The 26,924-nt window shown below is 43.9% G+C and overlaps 1 protein-coding gene across 5 annotated transcripts in view; it reads right to left on the reverse strand.

Annotated features, from left to right (window-relative positions):
- DIP2C (disco interacting protein 2 homolog C) overlaps positions 1-26,924 on the reverse strand; it is a 392,086-nt gene that overhangs the window by 363,862 nt on the left and 1,300 nt on the right. The window lies entirely within an intron of this gene.

Consider the following 26,924-nt stretch of genomic DNA (forward strand, 5'->3'; position numbering starts at 1 on the left):
AGGGGATGTGTCTTATTTGTGGAGGAGACACAACAGGAACTGTCATGTGACTGGGCCATAAGGAGGAGCCTGCCAAAAAATATGCCGATGGGGAAAACTCCGGAAACAACCACCAGTATTCCAACAGCAATCAACATCCTAAAAAGCCCTAATGGTTGAAAAAAAAAAATCCACAATGTATTTGGCAAATAAATAATCCCTTTAAAGGTTTATTAATAAACTCGATGCTATAACACATCCATCATACCCAGGAGCCCTGGGCCAGGCCCCACTGTGAGGTGCTCGAGGAGACAGATTTTTTCAAAAGCACTGTTGGGGCTGCATACACATTTTTTCAAGGAGCATGCTTTAAGAAACTTGCATTATCAGAAGACCTTGAGACTTAGGCATGGGTGTTCCCACTACTAGTGAATTCACGGTTCTGGGCCAACAGAAAAGCAAGGGTAACATTTGACATACAAAAGTGCCATCTTAATCAAGGTAAAAGAAACAAACTGTACCAACAATTATTTTATTGCGGGGGGAGGGAAGTCTGAGATTTTGGGCTGTTGACTGAAGTAAAGGCTTCTCAGAAATTCCAAGCAGCTTCAGCCACATCCTCCCTGATTCCCTCTTCATCCCAGGCCCCATGCAAAAGAAACCTGCTGGGGACAGAGGGAAAGGCACGCACAGAGCCTAGAGACATCCAAAACTCAGCAAGCATATTTCGAGTGCCTAGAACTACCCTGAGCATCACACAAGATACAAGAGAAGGGGCCATGATTCCTGCCTCCAGGGGTTCCAAGTCTTGCATCAAGATCTAAACTGCCTACTGACAATTAAAAGTGCAACCAAAACCAAGGACACCCTGCAACTGGGTCTCAATCAGAGCACTTCATGAAGGAGGTGGGCCTCGCAGAACAAGTGGAGCTCACATCAATGGGACTGACAATATTTAAGCGCTTACAATCAATGTTTTATGTCAACAGTATCGCAAGTCTGATTCTTGGGCATGCTAGAGTAACCGTCTAACACAAATTAAAAACAAAAGTACTAATTCTCTCTCTCATTAAAATTTCCTGATTCAGAAATGTTAAGAGGATATATTTCTCTGGATAAGAAAAAGTCTTGCACCAGAATGGGGAAGAGAGGACCCACAATTGTTCTCTGGCCTCCTGGCCATCAAGGACTCACAAACAGTTCACAGCAAGACCAGAAACTCAGAAGGACACTGAATTGTTCTTTGACCTTAATTCTTAAGCCTTGAGAAACCGAAGTCCTCTTGTAAAGGACTTCAGAAAGGATGAAGCCAGAAATAGCTCAGAAGAGATGCTCTGACTCTCTTAACTGGAAAGGACGCCCTTTGCGATCATGTCTGGATTAACAGATGCCCTAAGAACAGATCTCCTCGGACAGGGATGTGGATAACAAACACTGCTAGCACCACAGAGTGCCTCCTCTGAACCGCCTGACGCGGACCCGTCAGCTCACCCTGCCCCAGGAGGCTCCCGCCAAGTCCAGTGAGGAAATGACCCGCAGCAGAGCCTCTGGGAGAATCCTGCTTCTTAAACCTCAAGAGCAAGCACGAAGCAGGCTCTCTCCTTATCAGACACTGCCCAGGAGATTTCCTAATGGCCTTTCCATTCTTTACAGCTACTGTCCAGGTCTCACACTAATCAGTGCTCTTCTGACAATGAAGCCAGGGTTTCTCTGGAAAGATTACCAGAAGAAGCAACGGAAGAAAAGACAAAAAAAAGAGAGAGAGAGAGAGAGAGAGAGAGAGAGTCCTTTTCCACAGCCAGTTGGACAGGAAAGTCATTTACAGTACAAAATGTCCAGAGGGCCCTGGCATTCTGAATACCCCCTTTTTTTTTTTTTCTGTTTTTGTTAAAATGAAACCCTAGATAATGAAAAGGCTCTGACTTTACACAATTTGTGGTATTTACAGTGTGCCGCTTTTCCAATAAGGCAAGGTATTGTAGAAGTAATCAGAAATTAACAATAGCTAAAATCCATTGAGAAAGTGCATGGCATGAAGCTACTGTTTTCATAAAATATCTCATTTCACACTACATAGAATACAGAGACTGCTACAAAGAATACTATCTAGTAAGTAGGGACTATCACATGGTCCCCAAGAAGTAAACAAATGGCCTTAAAAGTAGGAAAGACAACCTTCTCACCCTCCATCCAGATTTTCATAGTAAACCAAAGAAATATCAAGGATCAGTGATACTCTTCTATACTATATAACACAACACTGTTTGTTCCATTCTATATTATACGATACTACATTATGCTCCACTCTACTGTATTAGAGCATACTAGAATATAGCCAGTTATGCTCTCACATCTCTTTTCTAAGCTGTTATCAAGCACCATACTGAAATGTGATGTTTTATTATGCTGTATATAAATGCACGTCTCACTATAATCAATGCCATTACCTACCTCTATACAATTCTACATATATAAAAAATTCTATATATGTGGCTTCTATGGACTTTTTTATGTCTTTTGCAGTTTCTGGTTTCCTAGTAAAGAGTAACGTTCCCAGTAAGATTCCACAAAACCAGCATCAAATACAGGCTCTAGAACTGCCCTGGGCACCACAAACCGCCATGACCCACTGGACGCCCTGTGCTCAACAAGAGACAGATGGGGCTGTCAGTGGACAGCAGGCAGAATGACAGAGGCAGAAGCAGTTACCAATGACCCGGCAGCTGAGGGTCGATCACAGTCCCAGCCTCACACAGAAAGGCATAGAGCTGACTCATCATAAATAGCATGAAACTTTGCTTCAATAAAGCAAAAGCTAAAAATCTACCCTAAAGAACCCAAGGAGAAATAGCAATAGGCTCCACTAGTAACTAATGCTTTAAAAAAATGGAGGGGAGAGGGTAGACTTCCACATGGGCCATGTGGAAGGGCAGCTGGGTCTCCCATCAGTCATGAAGTGACTTAAATGCTGCAGATTTTTACGGAGAGAAAGGTAAGACGCATCCGAGAGCAGCCATCCCAGCTCTGGACAAAACCAGCAGGAGAACAAGGAAGGAAAAGAGACGCAGGTGTTGTGAAATGGGCAGGGAGTCAGCAACCCTGCTCTAAAAAGTTCAAACAGGAAATTTCAAACAGCACACTTGTTACTAGAAACACCAATCATTAACCAGACCTCCCAGCAAGTGCTGTATTAACTCGCTGTGATTTTGTGCAGCATACTATACCATGTGTCCAGGAAATGGTTCACAAAGTGTATAACAAGGAAACGTTGATATTATTTTATTACAATGTTGACAACACCTTTGCACCCATTTAAATGTATTTAATCCCCATGCTGTAAGTAGACATATATTTTATATGACTCCAGTCACATTCACTTAAGGACTAGAACGTTTACAATTCATATGCCTCCCTTACAGGACAGCTGGAGGGTCAGGGGCAGACATATAGTAATATACCTTCCCAGATGACTTCACAGATCAAATATGCACACATAATACACACACATGCATACACACAAATATATACACACAAATATGCACACACATACATACATCTACATGTACACACTCATATACCTACATGTGCATACAAATATACATACGCAACACGCAAACACATGTACACATGTTCACGCAATAGTCATGCATAAGCATGCATGACATACATTACATGAACACATGCGATGCGCACAAACACACATACATGTACACATACTTACATATAAACACATACACATAATGTGCATGTGTACATACACACATATATACACATTCATGCCCATACACACACATGCCCCTGCTCATCTATGCGCAAGTACAGGCATAAACATATACAGTCATGTGTGAACACACGCACATAGCACACACACATACACACATACAATACACACAAATACACATACATGTGCACACATATAGATGTATACATACACATACACACAAGTATACACAAACACATGCAACACATGCGCATACAGACATACACTCAAACACACATGCATCTGCACAGATATGCAAACACACATACACGCATGCACACAGACACACACACACCCCCAGAGGCCCTACTGTTCACTTCTATGAAAGTGGCAGATCCTCCAAACGCACCTTTTTTTTTTTTTTTGAAATTGACGAGCCTACTTTACTTCACATTTCTCAATTTCAAGGTGTGAGCTCACACACACACACGTACATTCACGCACACACATTCACACTCAAACACATGTGTAATATATGAATGCACACATGCATGAAGACCTTCTCCTCCAGCAGTGCTCTCAATCTTGAACTGAACAAATTCTAATTATGGTCAGAGCCAGCAAAGATACACATTTGACCTCAGAGCGAATGCACTTGTTCTCCAAGCCACCCCAGTCCCAGCCACGATGTGCAAAGGGCTGTGTGATGCAGCAAGGCTCGTCCAGCCCCACTGCCTTGGGTCTGACCCACTCCTACCGTTTCCTCCCTATGAGTGATTTCCTTCTGACCACACCCATAGGATAATTCCTTCCCTTCCTGTTCTTTCCTTCCACACCCTTTTCACTACCCTTTCATCATCTCGGAAACTAAACCACAGCTGTCAAAATTGAAGGCAAAGAAACAGCCTTAAGAGAGAATACTACAGCAGAGCAACCAGAAAGCAGAAAAGATTCTTTCTGGAAATGCACAAAACAAGAAGTCAAGAGGCCTAGGTTCCCTCTCAAGACACAAGGCAGCTGATACAACCAGAGCAGATAAACAGCCAAGCTCGGTTCTCCGTGTATAGAACAACCACTCCACCCTACATTCCTGTCTCATAAAGTGAGAGAGAAGGAAAATGGGACTGACAGAGAGACTAGAGAAAAGAGAAAGTAGGATAAACTTCTGAAATATTTCTGATCTTCAAGAGTGAAATGAGGACATGCTAAAAGCACATGAAAGCTCATTTACAAGAGAGAGCTATGAAGACTCTCTACAAAGTCTTTAGACCTATAAGGAAAGCAAATTATATTCTGACAACATCATGACTCAGGTGTTCTGCAAATACTAAGACTAAGAATAGCCACCGCAATAGGGTTCCACTACGAGGTGCTCAAAACATCACCTAGGCAGTGTAGCCCAGAGCTGCTGTAACCTGATTTCTAGGAATCTAATTTTAAACATCTTCACAGCTAACATATCACAAAAATATAGTGTTCCAAATGCTGTAACACAGTGCTAAAAAACACCTAACCAAAAATATAAGTGGTATTTCAGGCAAAAATCCCAGAACCAGAAGAACACAAGTTATATCCCCGAAGTTCTTCAAAAGCTTTCTCTTTTTTTTGTTCAGCTACACCCACCAGCAACTCCGATGTAACAATGATGATGATAACAACTGCTGTCCCAACCATTAAATAATCTGGCAAAGAGTCCAAGAATTTCTTTTCCATGAGAACCTGTCTTCTATGCTGCAGAACTTGTCACCCTATGCCCGTCCACCCCAGCAAGGGGCCTTGCCCAAACCCTCAAGGGACTCAAAAACCAATTCTCTATCTTCCTCTGTTCCCCTGTATTTCATTGGAGAGTTGTGTGTGAGAGTTTGAGGCTAGCTCTGTGAATTTTGACTGGTAATGTACATTTGTCATTTATCACCAGCAGAGAAGAAAAGACTGACATACGGGACTAACGGCAGGAGTTTCAATATTCCTGATCAAAGTAGAAGCATCATCACATACAGCAAACTTGGAAAACGCAAACCCAACTCAAGAGCATGAGTACATTGTCCCGTCACTTGAGTACTCTGATGGCTCAGTATGGGAAGTGCAGCTCACTACCCAGATGTCGAGTCCAAACATCCGTGTGTGTGTGTGCACGCATGTGTGTTCTATTATTCCACATGGAATGGAAATCAGACAACTTAGGAGTTGCACGCTCCAAACTAAAACTCCGAGAATCTCCCCCACGGCATCCTCCTCCCAGGTCAGTGGGCTGTTCCTACGTCCAAGAGATGCTGTGGGATCACGAGGCTGCCTGAGGCTCTTCCACAGACTTCCACAAAAGACACACTAAGAATGAGTCATCGACAATAAACCAGAATCAAAGCACACAGTGTTCTGAGAAGCACAAGTCTCACTTGGGGTTTGAGGGCCGTGTGGAACTTTCTCTGGGCTGAACACAGAATAACTAACTCATGGGTAAAGATGGGAGAAGACGCTGTCTGTTCTTGGGGACCTGGCCCTATTGGTTGTCTCTTCCTGTCATGCGCTTTCCTGCTGGTTCCTGCCTCTGCCGGAAGGCCACTCGGGCCCCTCCCCTCTCAAGCTCCCACCCAGAGTGCGGTGGCAGACAGTGACAGTGTCATCCCCACCAGCTCCTGCACCGGTTCACCAAAGCCCACGTGGTCCTCACACTCTGACTCTCCTCATGGGAGCAGCGGCCCGCTGCAGACCGCACTACTCTCCACAAGCTTCCTACCTGGTCTGCAGCAGTGCCTGGACCCCCGGACACACTCTGCTCCGGGCGCGCTGAAGTGCGCCCTCCAGCTCCTCCCCTGACTCTGCCTCCTCGGGCTCTTCTGGCTCTTCTGGCTCTTCCGAAATCTCCAGATGTGGACTTGCCCCAGCCTCCTCTCTTTCTGCACACGGCCTGCACCCACTCCTGCTGCCTCGACAGCCCTTCTCTGCAGCCCAAATCTGCTCCCATCTGGGGTTCCCCAAGCCTCATTCCACAGAGCTCCCAACTCTCAGCTCACAGACAGGTCTACAGCATCTCAAAGCCATGTCCAAAACAAAACTCATCACCTTCCCAACAAAGACTACCACCACCAACCCAGCTGCTTCCTCCCTATCTCCCCCCATTGGTCCCTGGACTCCTTGAGCCACTTGCCCCGTCTTTCTTCCCTTCATCGTGGCTGGTGACCAGCCCAAGCTTGTCTCCGATGCCCTCTGGCTCTGTAGCATGCTACACATCAGCCCAGACTACCTCACGATTCTCTCCAAACACCCCGAGGGGCTCCCTATTACCCTGACGGTTTGGGACATCCATGTCTGGCCCCAATCTAACTCCCTGGCCTCAGATACCTACATGCATATGTCATCTCCCCAAACAGACCAATCTGAATCCATTCCTGGACCCCAAACTCCTCATAAAAGTGCTGTAATGGAGTGTCTACGGACTTCCTAAATTTTAAGTGAATACATTCTTCCCAAAACAATTTTTGATAATTTTGTGACATTGCCAGAAAACGTTAACTGCTGTGAAATAAGGGTTCAGAACCAAGAGAGTGAAGACCATGCATAGGGAGCTGCCCCACATGAGGCGTGGAGGTCTCCTCCCTTGCTTAGCGCTCATGGGTGTCCCGTGGAGGAGCTCCCCCCATGGAAGAGCTGTGTTCATGCCTAAATCTGCCGGTGCCAGCTGTGCATGCATGTTACCTGTTACTACAGTAAAAGACGACTCCAGGAAGAATAACTGACTCTATGAAGACCGGGTCAAATGCTTTGCAAAGACTTGCTTTAGGAAAAAATAACATTTTTTTGCCTTCAAATTAGTTGTAGGCAAAATGATTACAAAATATTAGGTAAAATAATAAAAACTAAAATCTAAGACTCTAACCTTAGATTGCTTCTCAAGTGATAGCATATTCTCTTCTAGAGAAATTGAAACTGCAGTGACACAGTATGTTATGACTGCAGGGCGGGCAGGCAGAAGCCGAAGCTGCCCATCAGCAGAACATCCTCAGAAACGCACTGGCCCAGCACCCAGAGATGGAAGAACACACATTTCCAGCTGTGGCTGACGTACACAGGAATCCCTATTACGACTCCTGGCTCAACCCCTTCGATTAGCTAAACATAGGGATTCTGATCACGTCCGACTACAGGGTTTCTATTGTGTAGGAAAGACTTCTAAACGTTCTGGACCCCAGCAGGCGGACGGTGCCCATGACTAACAGTGCGGCTCCCAGAGGGGAGGACCCCCACCCAACACAGGTGGAGCTTCTGCTTAAATTCCACACGCAGCTCTAGAGTCCAGCTTAAATAAACCGTGGAAAACTTAGACAGGGTACAAGAAAGCAACACACTGACTAAACGAGTAGAAAGACCTAAAAGGAAAGTTTTAATGGACTGGAATTGCTTTGGGAAAGTAAAGGCCAGAAGGGAACTTAATAACAGCTCTCAAGGTCCTTTAACTGGGACAGTTTCTGCCAAAGGAGCGGCCCAGAGGACAGCAGAAAACACTTCCCTAACTGAAAGGCTTTGGGGTGGGTCTAAAGAGTCTTTACAAAGGCAGATCTGCGAACCCCCTCCCTAAAATCCTCTCACTCTTCTTGGATCACAGAAACCTCCAGTTCTGCATCCAGGACAGCAGGAGCACCAGAGCCTCCACGACACATGGCAGAGGTGTTTCAGTCCTGCACGGCGTAGCTACACAGATTCGTAAGGATCTGTGCATCAAAAAGACTGCCGCTTCCGAAAAAAAAGGTTGGATACAAACTTAGGCCTGGACAGACTGAAGCGTATATGCCAAGACACAGTCCTGGGTGCTCATCTACTGAAAGATCAGTGCTCAGCTATGTTTCACAGTCACCACAACTAGGTTTTCAAAAATCGAAAACTGTTAATGAAGAAATGCAAACTTTCATTTCTCACAATACCATCAAAAGCAGCGGTCCCCAAGCAGGGGCAATTCTGCTAATGGCAGCTACAGGTGAGGGTGGACAGCCCCCACCACCAAGGATTCACCAGCCCAAAATGTCAATGACGTTGGGGTGAAAACCCTGACTTAAAGGATTAAGTTTTCGTGTTTTCAAATAGTTCAGAGGCATCTTAACCTGCAAACTTCTGTCTGCCTTTTTTGCAAAGTATGGTACCTTTCAACTGACAAACCTTTATGAGACATAACACATGGACCTAGCAATTTTATTTTGCTCCAGGAGGGAGAAGAAAAGAAATGATTTGGGGAGATCCACTGAAATTCTGTTTGTTCTTGACTAGAAAATGTCAAATCCGCTATGCCCTGGAATCGACAGTCCTGGGGGCCTGGCTCCACTTCTACCACCCACAGACTGGAGCAAGCATTAACATGGTTTATCATTGTTATACTTTTGGATTAATTAACTTTAAAATGCTATGGAGAAATGAAATATATTGGTACTATGTTAGAGTTGTAAGATTTAAGATTTTTTTTTGTATCTATGTACCCCAATTTTTACACTATTACTTTTAAAAGTAAAATATATATATAGTCTAAAATATCTTCAATGTTTTAAAATTTTAATGTATCAAGTGTTTTAAAATGTACCAAACATATGGGCCAGCCCATGGCTCACTCGGGAGAGTGTGGTGCTGATAACACCAAGGCCGCGGGTTCGGATCCTATATAGGGACGGCCGGATCGCTCACTGGCTGAGCGTGGTGCTGACAACACCAAGTCAAGGGTTAAGATCCCCTTACCGGTCATCTGTTTTTTTTAAAAAAAAAAAAAAAAAGTACCAAACATACATCTAAAAATGTAAAGGGAATTTTTAATAAATATTAGGGCGAAGGGAATTAGAACTCCTAATTTAACACATTACAATTCATAATAGATAGCAAAAAAGAAAAAGAAAAAAAGAGAGAGTTCTGGGAGATTCCTGAAGGGATACAGTAATAAAGCTCAAAAGAGTACATTAAACCTTTATAACTGTAAAATGTTTCAGTTAACTAATAAGAAAATGTCTGATGAATTATGACTAGCAAATCTCAAAATTATCTATCCAGCACCTGTTTTCTTTACCCTGGGACAAGTGAAGAATAGATAAATTCTGCTGGAGTCGATCTTGAAAAAGAAAACAGAGCTCTGAACACTGTGGTTTCTTGGATGCAAAGAAAATAATCATAACATCTCTGTATCAGTGAGTCCTCTCAATCTTAATTTACTTTTTGCTTAGGATGATGAAATATATATACTTTTTAAAACTGTTTTATTGTTATATATTTGTGACTTCTATCTCAGTATTAACTTTTCTGTAACTAAATTCAGTCCATCATTAGTACATAATTCTGGGTAGTACTTTCCCACCTAAAAGGGGGGGGGGGTAAAAAAAATAATTACGTAACCTAAAGCAAGAGTTTTAATTGTATGAGTCTGATCAAGATATCATCCTGTAGGGAAAATGCTATTGTTCATAGTTCTAGAAAACTTCATACAAAAAACACTAAATAAAATCTACGTACAGTCTTTGAGCTATACAGATTTTCAAAAGAAAAAACAATATACAGAGACTCTGATTCTCTCTAACCAGAGTCTGGTGGCATCTACACTCTCACCCCCAGATGACAAGCACAAGCTGCCTGGGAGGTCCCTGACTAATGCTCTCGTATGAAACACTGACTTACAGAAACCACAGGCTGCATTCTCACATTGGGAAACCTGAGCAGGGACATATTACTTTCTTCTTTAGCAGCATTTGGAAAAAAACATCAATCAAGAGAACCAGATGAAATTTATGAGATCAAAATAAAAACAAGGGCCTGGCTTATCTCTTTTAGGACCTCATGACAGGAACACTCTATAAATCTTACACTGAATTTGTTCATCTCTGCACATAGCCTGCCAATACAAGGTGAACAACCAGGTGGAAACCACTCAAAGAAGCATTTTCCCTCCTTCCACCAATGACCAAAGTCTTTGCTTAGCATTGACACGGTGCTTTAGGTGCAAAGCCAGCACTCAAGCCAGCAGAACATCACTACTCCCTCCTCTGACTCACGGCTGGGACAGAGTACAGAAGGACAGCTGTGAGCACCAGAGCCCTCTCCTCGCGGCACTAGTGGGGGAAGGGCTGTTTGCGTGAAATGATGTATGTCCACATGACACACGTCTTTCTGAATTCTGGTTTTCTTCAAATTGGCCTCCTACTCACTCTTTCAGTACCTGCTAGGAAGGCTGAGACTAAAGCACAAGACCCACTCCCCAAAACACTTAGAGCATCCACAGAAAAGCAGGAGAGGCTAACGCTTGTCCAGGTTCAGTGCTACTTGTAGCAGGGTCAGATGAAACCAGAGGTGTCCTGCCTCCTGTTTTTTTCTACTCTGATACTTTGATTAACTTAAAATGAGCGGAGAAGCCACCATCTGGCTGCAATGGAGTCATTGAAACTGAGGTTCTGGGGAAGCCGCAACTGTGCACCAGTTTCTCAGGTGTCTGCAGCAAGTGGCCAGGTCGCTATACCACAGGTGAGAATGACCGGTGGTGAGACAAGCCAACGGGGCAGCAGATAAACTGCAGGTCACGCTGGCATGTGCCGTGGGCCACTGGCCATGGGTGCAGAACAGCCAGGTGGGGTCCGGATGAGGGGCAGGTGCTTCTGTCAAGCTGCATGTGGTCAGAGCCTTCCTGCCCCCAGGCACACAAAGACTGAGGTTGCTCCCCCAGAACTGCTACGGGCAGCCCCAGTAGGCATGCTGCCCTTCCCCAAAACCAGGAGGAGCCACAGGCTATGGCCCAGGACACAGGGTCGGACCCCAAAGGAGAACACAGGAAGCAGCGCAGCCCATCCTCCTTCACAGAAGAGGACAAGGAATCTGCTCGTTTGAATAACAATTTTAATTTGTAATAACTATTACTGTTTTAGTTCATATTGCCAAAATTTAACATTATTTCATAAGATTTTATGCCATATATCACAATTTTTATTCTACTGGTATGCAAAAGTTTTTTGTTTTAAAAACAATTCATAAAATATGGAATGTATCCAGGGGAAAGGAAACGCCCACACCACTAATATTCTACAAAGGCAGCCACCAGTAACAGTTTACAGATTCTCCTTTATGCATATTCAAACATGTTTTTTACAAAAATGGGATTATAATGTACATAGTATTCTAGTAAGCAGGTTTCTTAATAAGAATGCTGTTTGATTATTGATGAAGTTATATATTTAACAAAATAAGGCCTTTTGCTATATGCAGCAGGTGACTGACAGTGTTTACAGTGGGGTCCATTTTAAACAGTCTCAGCTGACAAATACATTTAGTAAGGAAGGGACCCCCAGCAACATAAACTAAGAACCCTCGGGGAAAGCGACATTGAAACAAGAGTTTGGAACACTGCACCAGAGGAAGAGAGGTGGGCTTCCAGGTAGACAGCAGAGCAGGGGAGCTGTGGTCCCGGAACAGCAGGGTGGGTTGAAGGGCAAGCAGGGAAGCATGAGAGAGAGAGAGTGCGCGCAAGCAAGCACAGCAGGTGGACAGATGGATGGATGGATGATAGATGATGGATAGATGGATGGAAAAATAAATAATAAATAATAGAGGAATGGATGGATAGAAAACAGAGGGACAGATGGACAGACAGATGATAAACAGATGATGGATGGATGGATAGATGACAGATGGGTGGGTAGATACAACAGACATACACACACATCACCAGGCTGAATGCCTCACCCTCATCCTAATGGAAAACTGTCAGAGCCAGCATCAGCCCCTGCAGCTTGCGGCAAGGCTGGGTCCCGCCACCAGCTTCCCACTACCACTCAGGACCCGCTGTGCCACACCAAGCACCCCCCACCTGAAACACACCCAGCTGCTGGGAGGGGCTGCTGACCTACACCCAACCTTCCAAGAACACAGTAACTTAACAGCAACACCACAGAAAGAAACACTACCATCCTGACCTGGGAAAAGTGAAACTTAAAACACGAAACAGACACACGCTCTGACTAAAAGGCAAACAAATGAAAGATTTTCTGACCCGAACAAATAGAAGGTATGTGTTTCACAGCCTAGATAATTGAAGCTCTAAGCATTCCACAAAGTTATGGAAGTCACCTACTGCCCACCCCTACTACCATCAGGACAGGCTGAGGAAGGTGCAAAGGGCAAGCACTGGGAAGCAGGGGGTCCCCGTCCCCGAGGGCGCCCCCTTCCACCCCACTCTTTAAGAGGTAAGCCCTGCTTGCACAGCTCAGTCTTCCCCTGGTAGGACCCAGATTATCTCTAAAATAAATGTATGACCTCCTTTCACTACAACCCACGCCTGCTGCTCATTGGCCCATCAAGGGATGAACACCTTGCGGAGTCCTGAGTGCACAGCTTCAGAGAACATTAAACATCTTCTAAATCCAAAGGGTGGCTGTGCCAGAGGACGGCAGACGGAGAAGAGGAGTTCTTGGAGACAGGGATGAGAAAGCACACCAAAAGCTCCACAGTGTGTCCAAAGACAACGCAAGGGCAGAGCCCCTCGCGGACACCACGCTGCCCTCAGAATGCAGGGCCAGAAGAGCCTCATGGGGCGGGACAGCTGCCACACATGGCTACCGTCACCGATGGGTCAGGAGCACTCACTGGCTCGGAATGATCTGGAAGGCAAGACTATCCAAAGAGCAGTCAAGTGGACTCCACCCCTCACACACACAACACACACAACTAACAACACAACACACACACATAGCACATATATACTCACACAACACATTGCACACAACACACAAAACCCACAACATGACACACAACTCATACACAGTACAACACCCACAACACACAAAACTCACAACACAACACATACAACTCATACACAGCACAACACACACAACACAACAGAACCCACCACTCACAACAGACAACTCACATACACTCACACAACACACTGTACACAATGCACACAAGTCACACACAACACACACACATTCAAAATGCTGAGGCATGGGCTATTTAGCTTTTATTAATAATTTTCCCCCTGAAAAAAAAAAAAAAATAATAATAATAATAATTTTCCCCCTGGATGTAAAGAGACCACACGCTGCTGGTGCTGCCGCAGCCACCTCCCTGTGCTTGCACACGTGCATGGGAAATGGGAAGGTCAAATAGTCATTCTCAAGGGTCAAGTCTAATGTTCAGAGTCAGATTTTCTACTCAAAATCAGTGTTGAAAATTACATAACTCTCAGATGGCAACTCTATTGGACAGTACAAACATAAAGATAAAACACAAAGTAATGCCCCAGAGCATTTATAAGGGCCTGTGGAAAACAGGAAAGGACACACCCGGGCCCAGATGCCATCGTTCAACACCCTGGACACCTGGCCCACCTCCCTCATGCCTTGGCTGCAAGCAGGAGAGGCCTGGAACAAGCTGGCCTCTGCCCCTCTGCAAAGACCCCCCCGCAGCCCCCCAGCCCCCAGCCCCCTGTGCCGGGACCCCAGCTTCACAGGGCCCAGCTGCTCCTTCCTCTGAGCTCAGAGCACTCCTCCCCAAGACCACTTGCTGGGCACCTACTTCCACGCTGATGATCTGCGGCAGGCCCTGCTCAATTACTTGTTTTTTTCTGTCAGAACTGAACTTCCTGCATGCTCTGTTTTAGCTCCTTCTGGATTATAAAACAGCTGTCCCCACTCCCATAGTGCCTAACATGGAGCCTCACTCTAAAAATTGCTAATGAAGTAAATGCTTAAAGAAAAAGAGAGATAATTCAAACGTTCTCATATAGCAAAAGCAATCTCTATCTAATCAAATCAATTATAACCAAATGTAACTGTACTAAAAATGTCATTGTACTGGTTAAGTGTGTGCATTTGTGTACACACATGCACACTTCCACTTAAATACATATCGACATGGGGGACATCTTCAGCTACTTAAAAGTCCACTATATTTGGTATTAAATAAATAGTAAACAACAAATAATATAACAAATCTATCCAAGCTAAATCCCCAGACAGCATTTTTCCTGCTAAAGCAATTACACTTTAAGCAAATATCTCCTGTAGGAAACTGGAAATCCTCAGTATAAAATAGAAAACAGAATGAGCAGTTTTCAAAGTGTGACAAAAGCCAGTTGCCTTTTTTCAAAAAGGTCATCTGACATCCAAATTGATAACATGTCTTAATTTTCAGTTCTCGTTGAGTACAACCTCTTTACCATCCGTTCCTTGTTATAACAATACTGTGATCAAGTTTACATTTTCTAACCAGTTTGGCGAGGGGTGTTCCCACAGGCCAGGATCCAGAGTCACTCACAGGAACATGACACAGTCAGTGCTTGAATGCCATGGAAGGGCACTTATAAGGCAATATGTGACTTCTTATTTACAGAGCTCTGTTCTAATTATTTTGCACATAACCGGAGTTGAAACAGAGTTGAAACAGGCTGAGCTTATCAAGCACACATTGACTTGGGGAGTAATCGGTGGGCCAGAGAAAAGTGATCCAAAATCCAAGGAAAAAGGCTTAAAATCTTCCACAAATAGTCCACAAAACAGATGATACTTAGGCAACTGAAAGTTTATTTAGACATGTCTTCCTCAAAAGAAAAGGTCCTTTTCATGGGTTATCAAAAGTTCGCAGCGGACCTCCATGCACACCATATTTCAAGGGCCTGAGAGTCAAAAGCAGACAAGGTGGGAGGGTGGAAGAGAGGAGGGTACAGACAGGGGAAAGAGATCCCCAAGGAGGAACCGAGAATTTAGAACAAAGCCATAAGTGGAAATTAAATACCACTCTACGGTATCATCTCAGAGAAACCGAGATTCAGTCAGAGTTAGTAGGAACAATGTTAACACTTAAATTGAACCTACAGTCAGTATTTTGGAACCACTCTATACTAGGAAGAAAAGTTGAAAAATAGAATTAACTCACAGTGTAATGATTCGGCCACAGACAATCCAATTAATGTAATCCACTAAAAGTCAAATTATATCTTTCTTTAAGATTGGGTTACTATGCAGATAAGGAGCAGGTATAGATTTGAAATACTTAAACTGGCAGATATCTTGTTTCCTTAATTCTGATAACCATGGCACTAGCCAGGACAAGATTGAGTAGTTTTCACAGCGTCTAGAACAGGTGCAAGCATAAATATGCAAAAACAATCTGAAGAAAGGATTAATATGCCATGTTGTATGTTTAAACTAGTCATATGATTTCCAATGTGTGGGAAACATTCACACCACTTTTTATAAGAAAGTCTATTCTAAATACATAGTACAGAAAACTATCCTTGCTTTGAAATTTATTTATTTATTATAGCAGGAAAAGTCTTTAGGAAGTCCTCATATTAGAATATCTACCTTTATTAAAGACAAGCTACATATTTTCTGAGGGGATAATGAGAAGTTGTCATTGCCTAAACAGCCCACATTAAAGAAAAAAGGCAAAGTCACATGAACATGTGCATACACACACACATATCATGTAGGTATCATCTCAGATACATGGACTCAAAATTCTGGCACAAACAGAAATAGTAAGGGAATAGTTGAGGTGTGGAGGAGGGAAGACAAGGACGGATGATCTAGAACACGTCTTGAGGCAACATCCAACGATTCCGTCACACAGAAACTTCACCCATGTAAACACGACCATTCCTGCCAGTGTTTACCTGGATTAAAACTTTTTTATTTACATAAATGAAAGGACAATATAATATTTGTTCTAACAAGATTCTCTAATCATTAGATTATTTTCACAATTATAAGTAATCACTAAATAGCTTCCTCTCAAGGATCTAAAAATAAAAATGGGATGACAAAAGAAAGCCACAATCTTGACAACTTTATTAAGCAAATTATAGTTACAAAAATAAAGTATCTTTTTGAGACTTCATTTTCATAAAATAGTATCACAGAATTTTGTACCACTAATGGCTAGTAATTAAGTTAACTGTTACACCAGGAAGAAAACATATATCACTTAAGGGTATATGAAAGTAAATATGTAGAAAAAAAAATCAGCACATATACCATGAAACCTGGCATCGTTTCTAAAATTCGGCTTCCTGCTTCACGTTTGCTCAGTCTGCTTCACGAGGTCGGGCCTCAAGTAGAGAAAGTGCAGGCTGCGGTCTGAAAATGAGGCAGGTTCAGGAAAAGCCGGCCAGGAGCTGCGCGACTCTGGGCTAATGTCACTTCAGCTCTCTGGACATGTTCCCCTACATGTAAAACAAACGCAGTGCTGGGGCTATACGTGCTATAAGGTAACACGTGCAAGACGCCCAGTGCAGTGCTCAGCGCACAGTGAGCAACCAGCACCTGGCACTGCCAACGTGTAACAGCACTCTTCACCACAGACAGAGATGACTGCTTGGTTCACACCAGTGAGCAGCATCTGAGTCACAGGTCCCAGAGCTGGGGGCCAGGGTGGCCCTAGTCCCTGGAAGAAGTGGAAGTCACTATGAAACAGAAAGGGCACTTAACTTGGAATAAAAGTGCTCTACATAAAGGATCTAAAAAGTGACTGTCTTGCAAGTGACTGGGGGCTGCTGACGATCACTCTGGTTAATGACAAGGAAGCTTCAAAAGAGGCCTCTCTCCTCCTATAAAGACACTAAGGACATCGTTCCTAGAACCTCACGTAGAATAATTTTTTTCCCAGAAGCCGACACATGCAAGAATTAACAGCACTGTCTCTTGACCAAAAAGATTAAGATTTCTGATAAAACTGTATCATACCCACCCTCCTGATTCTAAAGGATGCTGTACAGAAAAGTTAACCACAAGGAGCTACATTTTCTTACGTGTTTCTTCCATGACAAACATACAAAGTTTTCAGCCACACAGAAAATGTAAGGGATTGTAGAGTGCACACCACGTATCACCCCCAGATCACAAATTAGGTCTCAATGTAAAGCTCCAGAGGCTGCCAGCTAAGAAAATGTGCAGCATGGTCTCTATCCCATCACAACCTTGCATAAGGGAAATGTGACTTTCCTCAGCAGGGAGGAACTGCTGGGAAGGGCTGCCCACTCCCACCCTCCCCAGAGCTGCCACCGGGTTCCCACTACTGATCACGAAAAAAAGCCAGATCCCCAGTCCTGGTGTCAAGTGTGAGCAAGCCTCTTAGAAGTTGTATGGTCTGCACTTGAATTGAAAATGTTCCAGGAAACCAAAGATTCCAGTGCTTGTGATGAGTTTCCAACCATTTGAAACCCAGTCTCCTTATCTGTACAAAGAGGGTAATGTCATCTGAGAAAGCGTTTTAGAAGGACTAAAAATGATCAAAATGAGAGCAGCTGAAAAGTACAAGGTGCCATGCAGTCACAAGGCTCGTTATATATCTTTGTTTCAAGGAACATCAGTGTTCTCAACACTGGCCTCCATCCCACATGATCTTCCAGGGCAAATCATACCATCAAACCGTCAGTGTGATCCCCACTAACTCCATCAGCCCTGTGCACCTCCTTCCCCTGCGTGAATATCCCCAGCCAACAGAGCTCTGTCAGCAGCTGATTGAGGGGACCCACCCAAGGGACACCCTCCCTGCTGGAGGTGCCACCTGCCACAGTTCTTGACCGAGGAACACTCTCTGTATTCATGGGAGATGGGCCTACTGCACAACACTTACTGAAAGTCCCTGTTTGACTTAATACACTTTCCACAAAAGGCAGATTTCATCCAGAATCCTATTTGTGTCAAACACTAAACTCAACAAACCATCAAAGAAGCGAGAAAACTCAAGGCTTCTCTCTGTCCTACGTCCAGGGCCAGAAGACTTAAGGAGGTTACTAGGAGAGAAATGGAAAACACGACATGAAAAGGAAACTTTTAAGATTCTCAAACTATTCCTGGATGATTCCAGCAACCCATCAGACATATTCTCCTCCTAATAACAGGGAAGAAATTCTAAAATACCAGCAGGCATTATGAGTCTTCTACTTGCACAGAATAAAAATAATTCATCACCATCTACAAGGGGAAAAAAGAAAAATGAATTCTATACCCTTTTCACATTAATTTTCGTACAAGTAACTAAGTGAGAAATTCTTAAAGTCTGTGCTGTGATATCAACAGCAAAATAACCCCAAGCACTCTTTCTCATTTGGCCCTTGTCAAGGCTGTGATCCATCGGTGAAGACCTAGCCATTTGCAAAGAAGACTACGGTCACCTGAGCTAAAAGCAAAACAAAACAACATCAAAAAAACTACCACTCACACCAAGTCTGTTTCCAGGACCCCTCCACATGCAGCACTGTGACAGCCTGTGCAGGAAGGTGCGTTAGCAAGAAAGTCTCAACCCTGGCACAGCTGACACCAACACTTCCTTGGTTTTAGATAGATGCAATTTAATGACTCATGTTTGATCAAATTTCCCCCTTGCTTAAATAGCTCCTTAAAGATTGTGTTATTAAACCTCAATGGCTTCTGAGCATCCATTATGCTCTCCAAAGTAAATAACAACAGAAGATGTTTTCAAAGCCTGACAATGTTCACTTGAGAATACAGCTAAAGTACTGCTGAAATGGCAACTCCACCTCGTTACCATGTTACATTAAAAACAGTTATTACACATAATTGAAGCTATAATTTCTGCAATACCATTAACTTCACAGATGGTGGGGGTGGGGGAACTTCAAAGTCTATCTGTGGTTTTTATTTTAAAAGAAAAAGCCTACGAGAGTAGATGAGGAAGTGAAATGACCACCCAGGGGATGGTAAAACACAGCCCATGTCCTAGCACAGGTATTCAGCTCATGGGGACAGGGACTCAGGCCCACTCTGTCACAGCAAGCCCCTGCCCACAGCACGGATAGATGTGCGGGCTGAAACAGAATCAGGCTCTGCATCTCGGGAGCTGGCCTGGCCTCTCAGAACTGCCTCAGGGCTCCGACAGATCCCAATTGCCTCGTCGTCCAGCTGAGGGGACATCCACACATCACCAGTCCCTGGTGCAGGGCATGACCAGGAGGGGCATCCACTCATCCTCTCCCCACACACTGACCATGGAGACACGGCACGTCCAGGAGGAGGGATGCCCAGAAGGCATGGCAGGGTGACATCCTGCTAGTCATTGTCAGTGTGCAGAGGAGGAGGGACAGCTCCGGCAGACATGCAGGCAGCCCCCCAAGAGGCTTTGGGAAAGACTCTGAGTGGAGGTTCAAAGGGTGACCCCAAATACACCATATAGATCCTAAGACAGGCCGTCCTTCACCAACTTTCCTTCTGAAAAGTCGGCTTAGCAGGGAATTGACTAAAAGAGGCCACCGGGAAGGAAGAACTCCTGTCTTTAAGAAATAAATAAATAAAGAGACAGGTTCTGAAATTACCTGTTAGAGGAGCACCTGTGAGCAGAACAGGGACAGATTGCTCCCCATATCCATGCCAGCCCCATGGGACAGCTGCCCTTTCCCACTTACTTTCTCCTCAAGGCCATCTTTAACTGTAACCACAAGTCACATGCACAAACTGAGGTAAGGGAAAAAGTCAGGAATGGGAAGCTCAGGGAGGTCAGGCCCAGCCGACAGCACCTCAAAGGAGAACATGGACGTGGATATTTACCAAGTGTGGCCATGACATCACTTTGTCTGACTCTCGTTACCACCCTGAGGGCAGATTTTGTGAACCTCTTTTGACAGTGGAGGAAACTGGGGCTGCAAAAATGGATGAGCGTGCCCAAGGCAATGCCTTGAGTGACAGAAGCAGCCCCCTGTTAACCAGGAAGAAGGTCCTCCATGGATCACAGCACAAATCCCTCAGGACAGGAATTAGAAAGAGACCCCAGAGACTCAAGAAGCACAGCAGAGGGTCACCCACGAGTTAAACATGGATTTTTGTGCTTTAAAGTCCCATGTGCTAAAAAATCCAACCCCCTCACAGTAATGGCCTGTAAGTGAACCCAATCCTCCTGTAGCAGTTGGCAACTAAGAGATCCATCTGTTCCTCCCCTGACAATATCAGGCTCTGCACTGCTCCTGATGCGCTTGACCTCCTTCTATAAGATCAATAGGCTGCATTTTGTCAGCATATGGGCAATTTCAATACTGACATAACTAACCGTGCTCTACCTGCAATGTAATAATCTGTTCTGTATTATTTTCCTCATGGAGAAAGACCCAGAATCTTCCAGTAAGGTTTAGAAACACAACTGACTTTTCCTTTTTCACCTCAGGTAAACTGGCCCACACGATCTGTTTTGCATATCTTGACACTTCCTTAGAGAGATCGTCAGCATAAATCCATGTCATTTTCATCTTTCCAGGAAGCGAACTTCAGCTTGGTGAGAAACGAAACAGGGGATAAAACAAGGATTTAAAACAGATGTGTAGGTTTCCCTGGGAGTGACAAAGTCACTGCGGGGAGTGGCAGGAGCGAGTCACAAATGCCAGGATCCGAGGCCTGCTGCCACCCCGACTGGGGTACTCTGGGAATGTGGACTACCCTTGTCTCTTCAGTTCTGTGTGTTTCACAAACCCGTCAACTCCAGTGATCGTGGAAGAGTTTCTTCTGTACAGAAGGGAAGTTGGCCTATTAATGCGTCCTCCTCAACCGGAGGCTCAGAATCTGAGCTGACACACTTGAGGTGGCCTGAGTTCCCCACCTGGGCCCCTGGGCCACACCACCGGCACCTACTGAGCACCTGCCAGGACCTGAGCACAGCAGTGACCTGAGTAGATCACCTCTGCCCATAGAACAATAAGCAGTGGGCCTCTGCTCTGCAGGCCCTAACGGCACTGAGCAGGCACTTGCTTGGCAAGTGAATAGATGATACGATAGAGCCAGCCACTTTGATCCTTGCTGACTTACTGATCGTGGGCTCTGAAGCACAGTGCTTCAAATAACCCACGTCTAGGGCAGTCAGCGCTTCACAGAGAGATGGTCACCCTACAGGATGAAGGCTCAGGTTTCCCTCCTGCTCCATCCAATGACACACTTAGTACCCCAGGTGAGAAAGCTGGAGGATGCCTCTAACTGATGACACCCGGCCTGACTTTGCAACACCAATTAACCCAAGCGGAGTCACTATGTATGTTCTCAAAATCAAGTAAATTTTCATTGTGATTTAACACAATTTCAGGAAAAGGGGTTGATTGCCACCATCCTCCTCAAACTAAGGATCATAAGTCCAGATACAGGGCCTTCAACTAAGGGCCTATTTTAAATCATGTTAAAACTACCACCCAAATGCTAAATTTATCCTGGAACAGAAAGGAAAAAAAAATAAAAAATAAAAACTCTAGCAAACACCAGTAAGGAATGGTGAAATAAACTGTGGTAGGTGATATATCAACCTACAAATTTAAAATTATAACAATGAAGTAGTGTGAGGTTAAAAGAATACAAAACTGCATGTACATCATGACTCAAATTATTTTGAAATTACACATACCTACAAAGACTGAAATGGAAGAGATGATATGTTTACACATAAATTTTTTATTGTATAGTTTTTAATGTTATATTATTTCTTCAAGAAATAAAATAGGGAGAAAAAAATACGTGACCAACCAGATAATTCAGTTAAAAAAAAAATCAACTGTGCATATGGATAAATATATAAGGAATCCCTCTCTCTGATGTCGATGGAATTAGTTTGGGTTTGGCCCACAGTCTTCAATCTTTTAATTAGGACACAAACAGTTTTCCAAGTTAATAAAAAATGATTTAAAACCAGTAGCCCAGAAGAAAAAGATCACAGAATCCCTCCCATAGCTCATTATTTTGGGTAGTTGTATTTTTTCCAGCTTTTTTTCATACCTACCACACAAAAGCACTTTAGTAAAGATCTACCCTCAATTTCTAATTTGCACAGTACAGAGAGCCCACATTACCATTCAAGACATCGAACATAATAAAAATAAATAGCAATCCCTCACCAAAAAAACCTGCTTGTCGTCCTTTTAAGTTTTACAACTCATTATCTTAGCACGTTCCTACTTTGTTTCAGGGACTTATTAAAACGAACTCCCCATGCAGATGCTGGAGGAAGAAGATTGGCATGTGCACGCCCAGAAGAGTCTGCACACTGGCCCCAGGGCACGCTGGCCCTGTATTCCTCAACCCCACCAGCTGGGGACTCGCAGTCAGCGGCTCCTCTTTAGGAGTGCTATTTATTATCCTCATGAACAAACGGATGCGATTACCGCTTTTGAGACGTGACAAGTTTCTGCTCTCAGCAGGAAAGAACAGCGCACTGGCAACAGTAGTAGGTAACCTTTGTATGGCACACAAAAAAAATCACAAAAGAAGAAAAATTAAGCTGGCAATCTTGAAAGTGGAGGTGTACAGAAAGAAAGAGTGGAATGTGGGAATGGCACCAACCCAAAAAGTGGTCAGAAGCTGGTCTCATCACCCAAAAGGAGGCTTCACCATCGCAAAAGACGAAATGTCCTGGTTCCCAGTATAAACACTGATTTGCAAAACTAAGTCAAATGACAGCAATGAGGAGCTTGCTTTTTTAAGGTGCCTGAGCAATTAGGAAAGAACTAGAAATGATCTTAATAATATGACTAGGATTTGAACTGGTGAGTCAGTTGATGTATATGACATCAAAACTAAAATTATTCAATACGTTCTCCTTGCAATTCAGAAGAATGCTACAACTCATCCCATAAATCACTGCTTTAAAAAAATGAGTTCTAAAAAAAGAGACGACCCATCTGAAAAAGGCTGGCAGGAGGAAGGCAAAAAGTGACTCATAACATCCGACAGCTTGTAGCTCAAACCATAACAAGAATATAAAACCAGAGGGTCTAACAAGACACAAAATAGAGACATTGTTACAGCTTTAAACTCACACCATCCAGATCTAAGCAACACCACTATGAATACTATATTAGCACTTGGGACAGTCTTACAGATCTGTGCCTTGGAGGCGGGGGGAGGGGGCGCGAGGGGGAGAGAGAGAGAAAGAGAGAGAACATTTACTTTCCTAGCTTCCTGGTGAAACTTGACATCTACCATCATTCACCAAGAAAAAAGCATTCAAATCCAACTATTTTCATAACTCTGATGAAGTATTAAAATCCAAGTCCACACATTTAAAAACCCACACATATAAGTGCTGCCATTTTATAAATTTTTTTTTAAAAAGCACGGGTAGTGATATTCGAAATTTGTCATGCCAGTGTTCCAGTTCATTCACTACAACACTTACAGTTATCAGTGACAACCCTCAGATGGATGCAACAAAGTAAACAAATCTTGACACATCTGAGGTCAGACTCCAGAGCAGTAGCTTCATGCAGCACCACGGTTATTACTTTCCCAAATCTATTGGCCTCGTCCTTCCTCGCCTCCCAATTACAACAAATTATCAACGAGGCTCTGGAAGAAAACACCTTTTTGACACATTTGTTTTCCAAGTGAACTACTTCCTTTCGATGAAAATAATGTGTATGAAGTTTGGGTGGCATCAGAGGCAGCTAAGTCTCCTCTTAGGACTTTCGAGGGTGGTCCTGAGAGTTGAGTGCTGGCTCAGATGTGCATCCTCCTCGCCGTGCAGCAACAACAACAGAGCTCGAGTCCAAGAGCAAAGTGAGTCTGTTGTTTTGTGCCAAATAGCCCTGAAAAGGCCACCCTAAAATCTCCAAATCTTCCAACTGGACATATCTTTAAGATTTCACTCTTTGGTGTCAGTCGCGTGCGAGCTGCATGAGAACGGCCCATCAGCGTTTTTTAAAAAGCATCAGTTGCTTGACCAACACAGAGAAGAACTGACATTTAGGTGAGCTTCCACCTCCTTCCTAACATGTTCCACACGTACTGAGAAAATGTTAGGTTGGACTCTATTATGGAACATAAGTCATAGCTGAAGTAATCTGGTATATTGATTAGCAAAGCAGAGCATGAACTGAGAAAGTTAGTAGCATGTGACATACTAACAATTAAAAAGCCACAAGTATAAAGGAAGCCATGTATTTTTTAAAAGACTTCCCTTCTGCAAAAAACCAAACAATTTTCACGGCTGTCTCCTTGAGTCCCATCAAAATAAGAATTCAACCACTCCTGAAAGAGTGAGAAAGAGCTCCTGCAGATCCACATCCAGTTTCTGAAGAACAAACAGCCTAAGAGATCAGTGATAACTTAACAGAGAAACATGTTTCTAAATTTCAGTCAACAACTGCATATGGTGTGTTTTTTTTCTTTCTTTTCTTTTTTTTTTTTTGTTTTTCTGTTTCAATAAGTGTCTTTACTGGGAAGTTTTTTGTTTCCTCTTCAATTTGCCTGGTGTTTCCATTTGAAGTTTTTTCTTAGGGCAAATAATGTTTATTTGTATATTAATGAAATTATTTTAGGTCCTTCAAAGCCAAAAAGAACAATGCACAATTCCAAAAGGCAAGAATATAGGTAAGAGAAGGGAAGAAAAAATAATCTAGGGAAAGGAATGTGGGAAAGGAACTGCCACCACCCACCTTGCATGTGGCAGCCGCCAGCTCACTGGCATGGCTTCCTCCCTGGCTCACATGCAGACCCAAGCATGTGAGGAGCAGACCAAGGATCCCTGGCCCACACCAACGGATTCATCCAGACGTGTGGATTCGAGGCTGTTGGTACCCACAGGAGGGGCTACCCGCCACATCTCCCACAGAAAGCTCTTGTGTTTTGCTGACATGGTTGTTCTGCACTATGAACAGGCGGCCAGGAGCACTGGGCAGCAACAGACAGTGGCAGAAAAAGGGAGACAACCGGAGCAGGAAAGTACAAATCTGAGATCTGCAGCCAATAAGTCAACCCTTCACCAAACAACAACCCAATGAAATAAAAACTACATCAACGGGTATAACAGCACCAACGGACAGTGCGAACAAAAACTGGACCAGTGTCTACAAATCTAGATACTACACAACCACAAAGGCTGGCAGCCCTCACAGGAGCTTTAAGAGAATATTTTACTCTTGTATTCAATCTATCTTCTGTGCTTAAAATGGAATTTTTTTTCTATCCTTCTCTGTAGGAACTGAGCACTGGAAATTCCACATATGTTTCTACAATATTTTCTGATATTTTTATAAAATGATAACAACCAACTTAAAGAATACTCTCCACATGAATTTTGATTGAAGATAAAATGTGAAAGTGGTACACTGAAATAATTCAGCATTAAAAGTTGCTTTTTCACTTTGAAAATGGATATGTTGGGAAATTTCTTAAGTTCCACAATGTAAAGAGGCAGTGAGATGTCTGATCCTCCAATTCCTGGGTTTCTATTAAGCAGTACCAGAAAACAAGTTGATTCATCTCATTTAAGCCAATAAAAAACTATTCTATGTGGTTATGAGACATAAAATTCCAAATGACCTTAAAGCACAACACCATAAATTCAACGTGGACAAAGCACGCTTCACAATGAAGTGAAAGACGACACAGCTAATGGATGGGGAGGGGGGGGGCCGCTGGGAGGGGGGAGGCAGTGGGGGGGGGCAACACAAAGACCCTGAGGTTTTTCATTCTTAAATGTTAGGTCAGGTCTCAGCAAGGCTTATATAGACAGAAGCACAATAAATCGGCTTCCTGCACGCAAACACACACACTCCTCTCTGCCTAGTCGCCCAGTGAGAATCTCATTGAACCCTTTTTAAAAAATCTGTACAGACAGAGGTGTTCATGGGGAATTAGGCTGTGTACACCTCAAAGTGGTCTTGCTGTGCTCTGGGAAGCAGGAATGTATCACACTGCAAGACCAACTGCTGGTGACAGGTGAGTGTCCTTGCCTAAAAATGCCACACTGTCCATGCACGAGGGGGGGGGGGAAGGCCAGCATGCGCATTCCCAGGCATCATCACAGACTGCAAGAACAAATGCAAGCTGACTTCCAGCCTGGCAGCGGGTACCACTCCCGTGGGGTGCAGAGGGCTTGCTGGCACAGACGGGGTCCTGACACCTCACGTTGCACGACGCAGGAAGTGCTTGTTCTGCGATAACACATCGATGGTGGGTGCGGTAAATAACACAGGAGGGACACAGAACAGAAAACAGCTCAGGAGGGCCGGCACCTCCAGGGAGAAAATCTGTCCCAAGGCTGACAAAATAAACTAACTGGGGCGAATGTTTTCTAGTAGATACCTTATCCCTTCAAAAATGTGTCCACGCTTCACACGTTATCTACCAGTTTAAGCATAAACATTGGTCCGAGTTGAATCCGGCACCGTGGTTCCTGCCCTGGGGTCCTCTAGGAGCGAAGCCCGCATCACCTTCAGCTGGTGGGAACAGTGACCACTAAGCACACACAGGACACTGAAATACCCTGCAGAACCTCAAATTCCAAGTAGAAAAACACAAAAATTTCC

Source organism: Cynocephalus volans, chromosome 6, assembly GCF_027409185.1.
Source record: "Cynocephalus volans isolate mCynVol1 chromosome 6, mCynVol1.pri, whole genome shotgun sequence".
In the NCBI taxonomy this organism is placed as follows: Eukaryota; Metazoa; Chordata; class Mammalia; order Dermoptera; family Cynocephalidae; genus Cynocephalus; species Cynocephalus volans.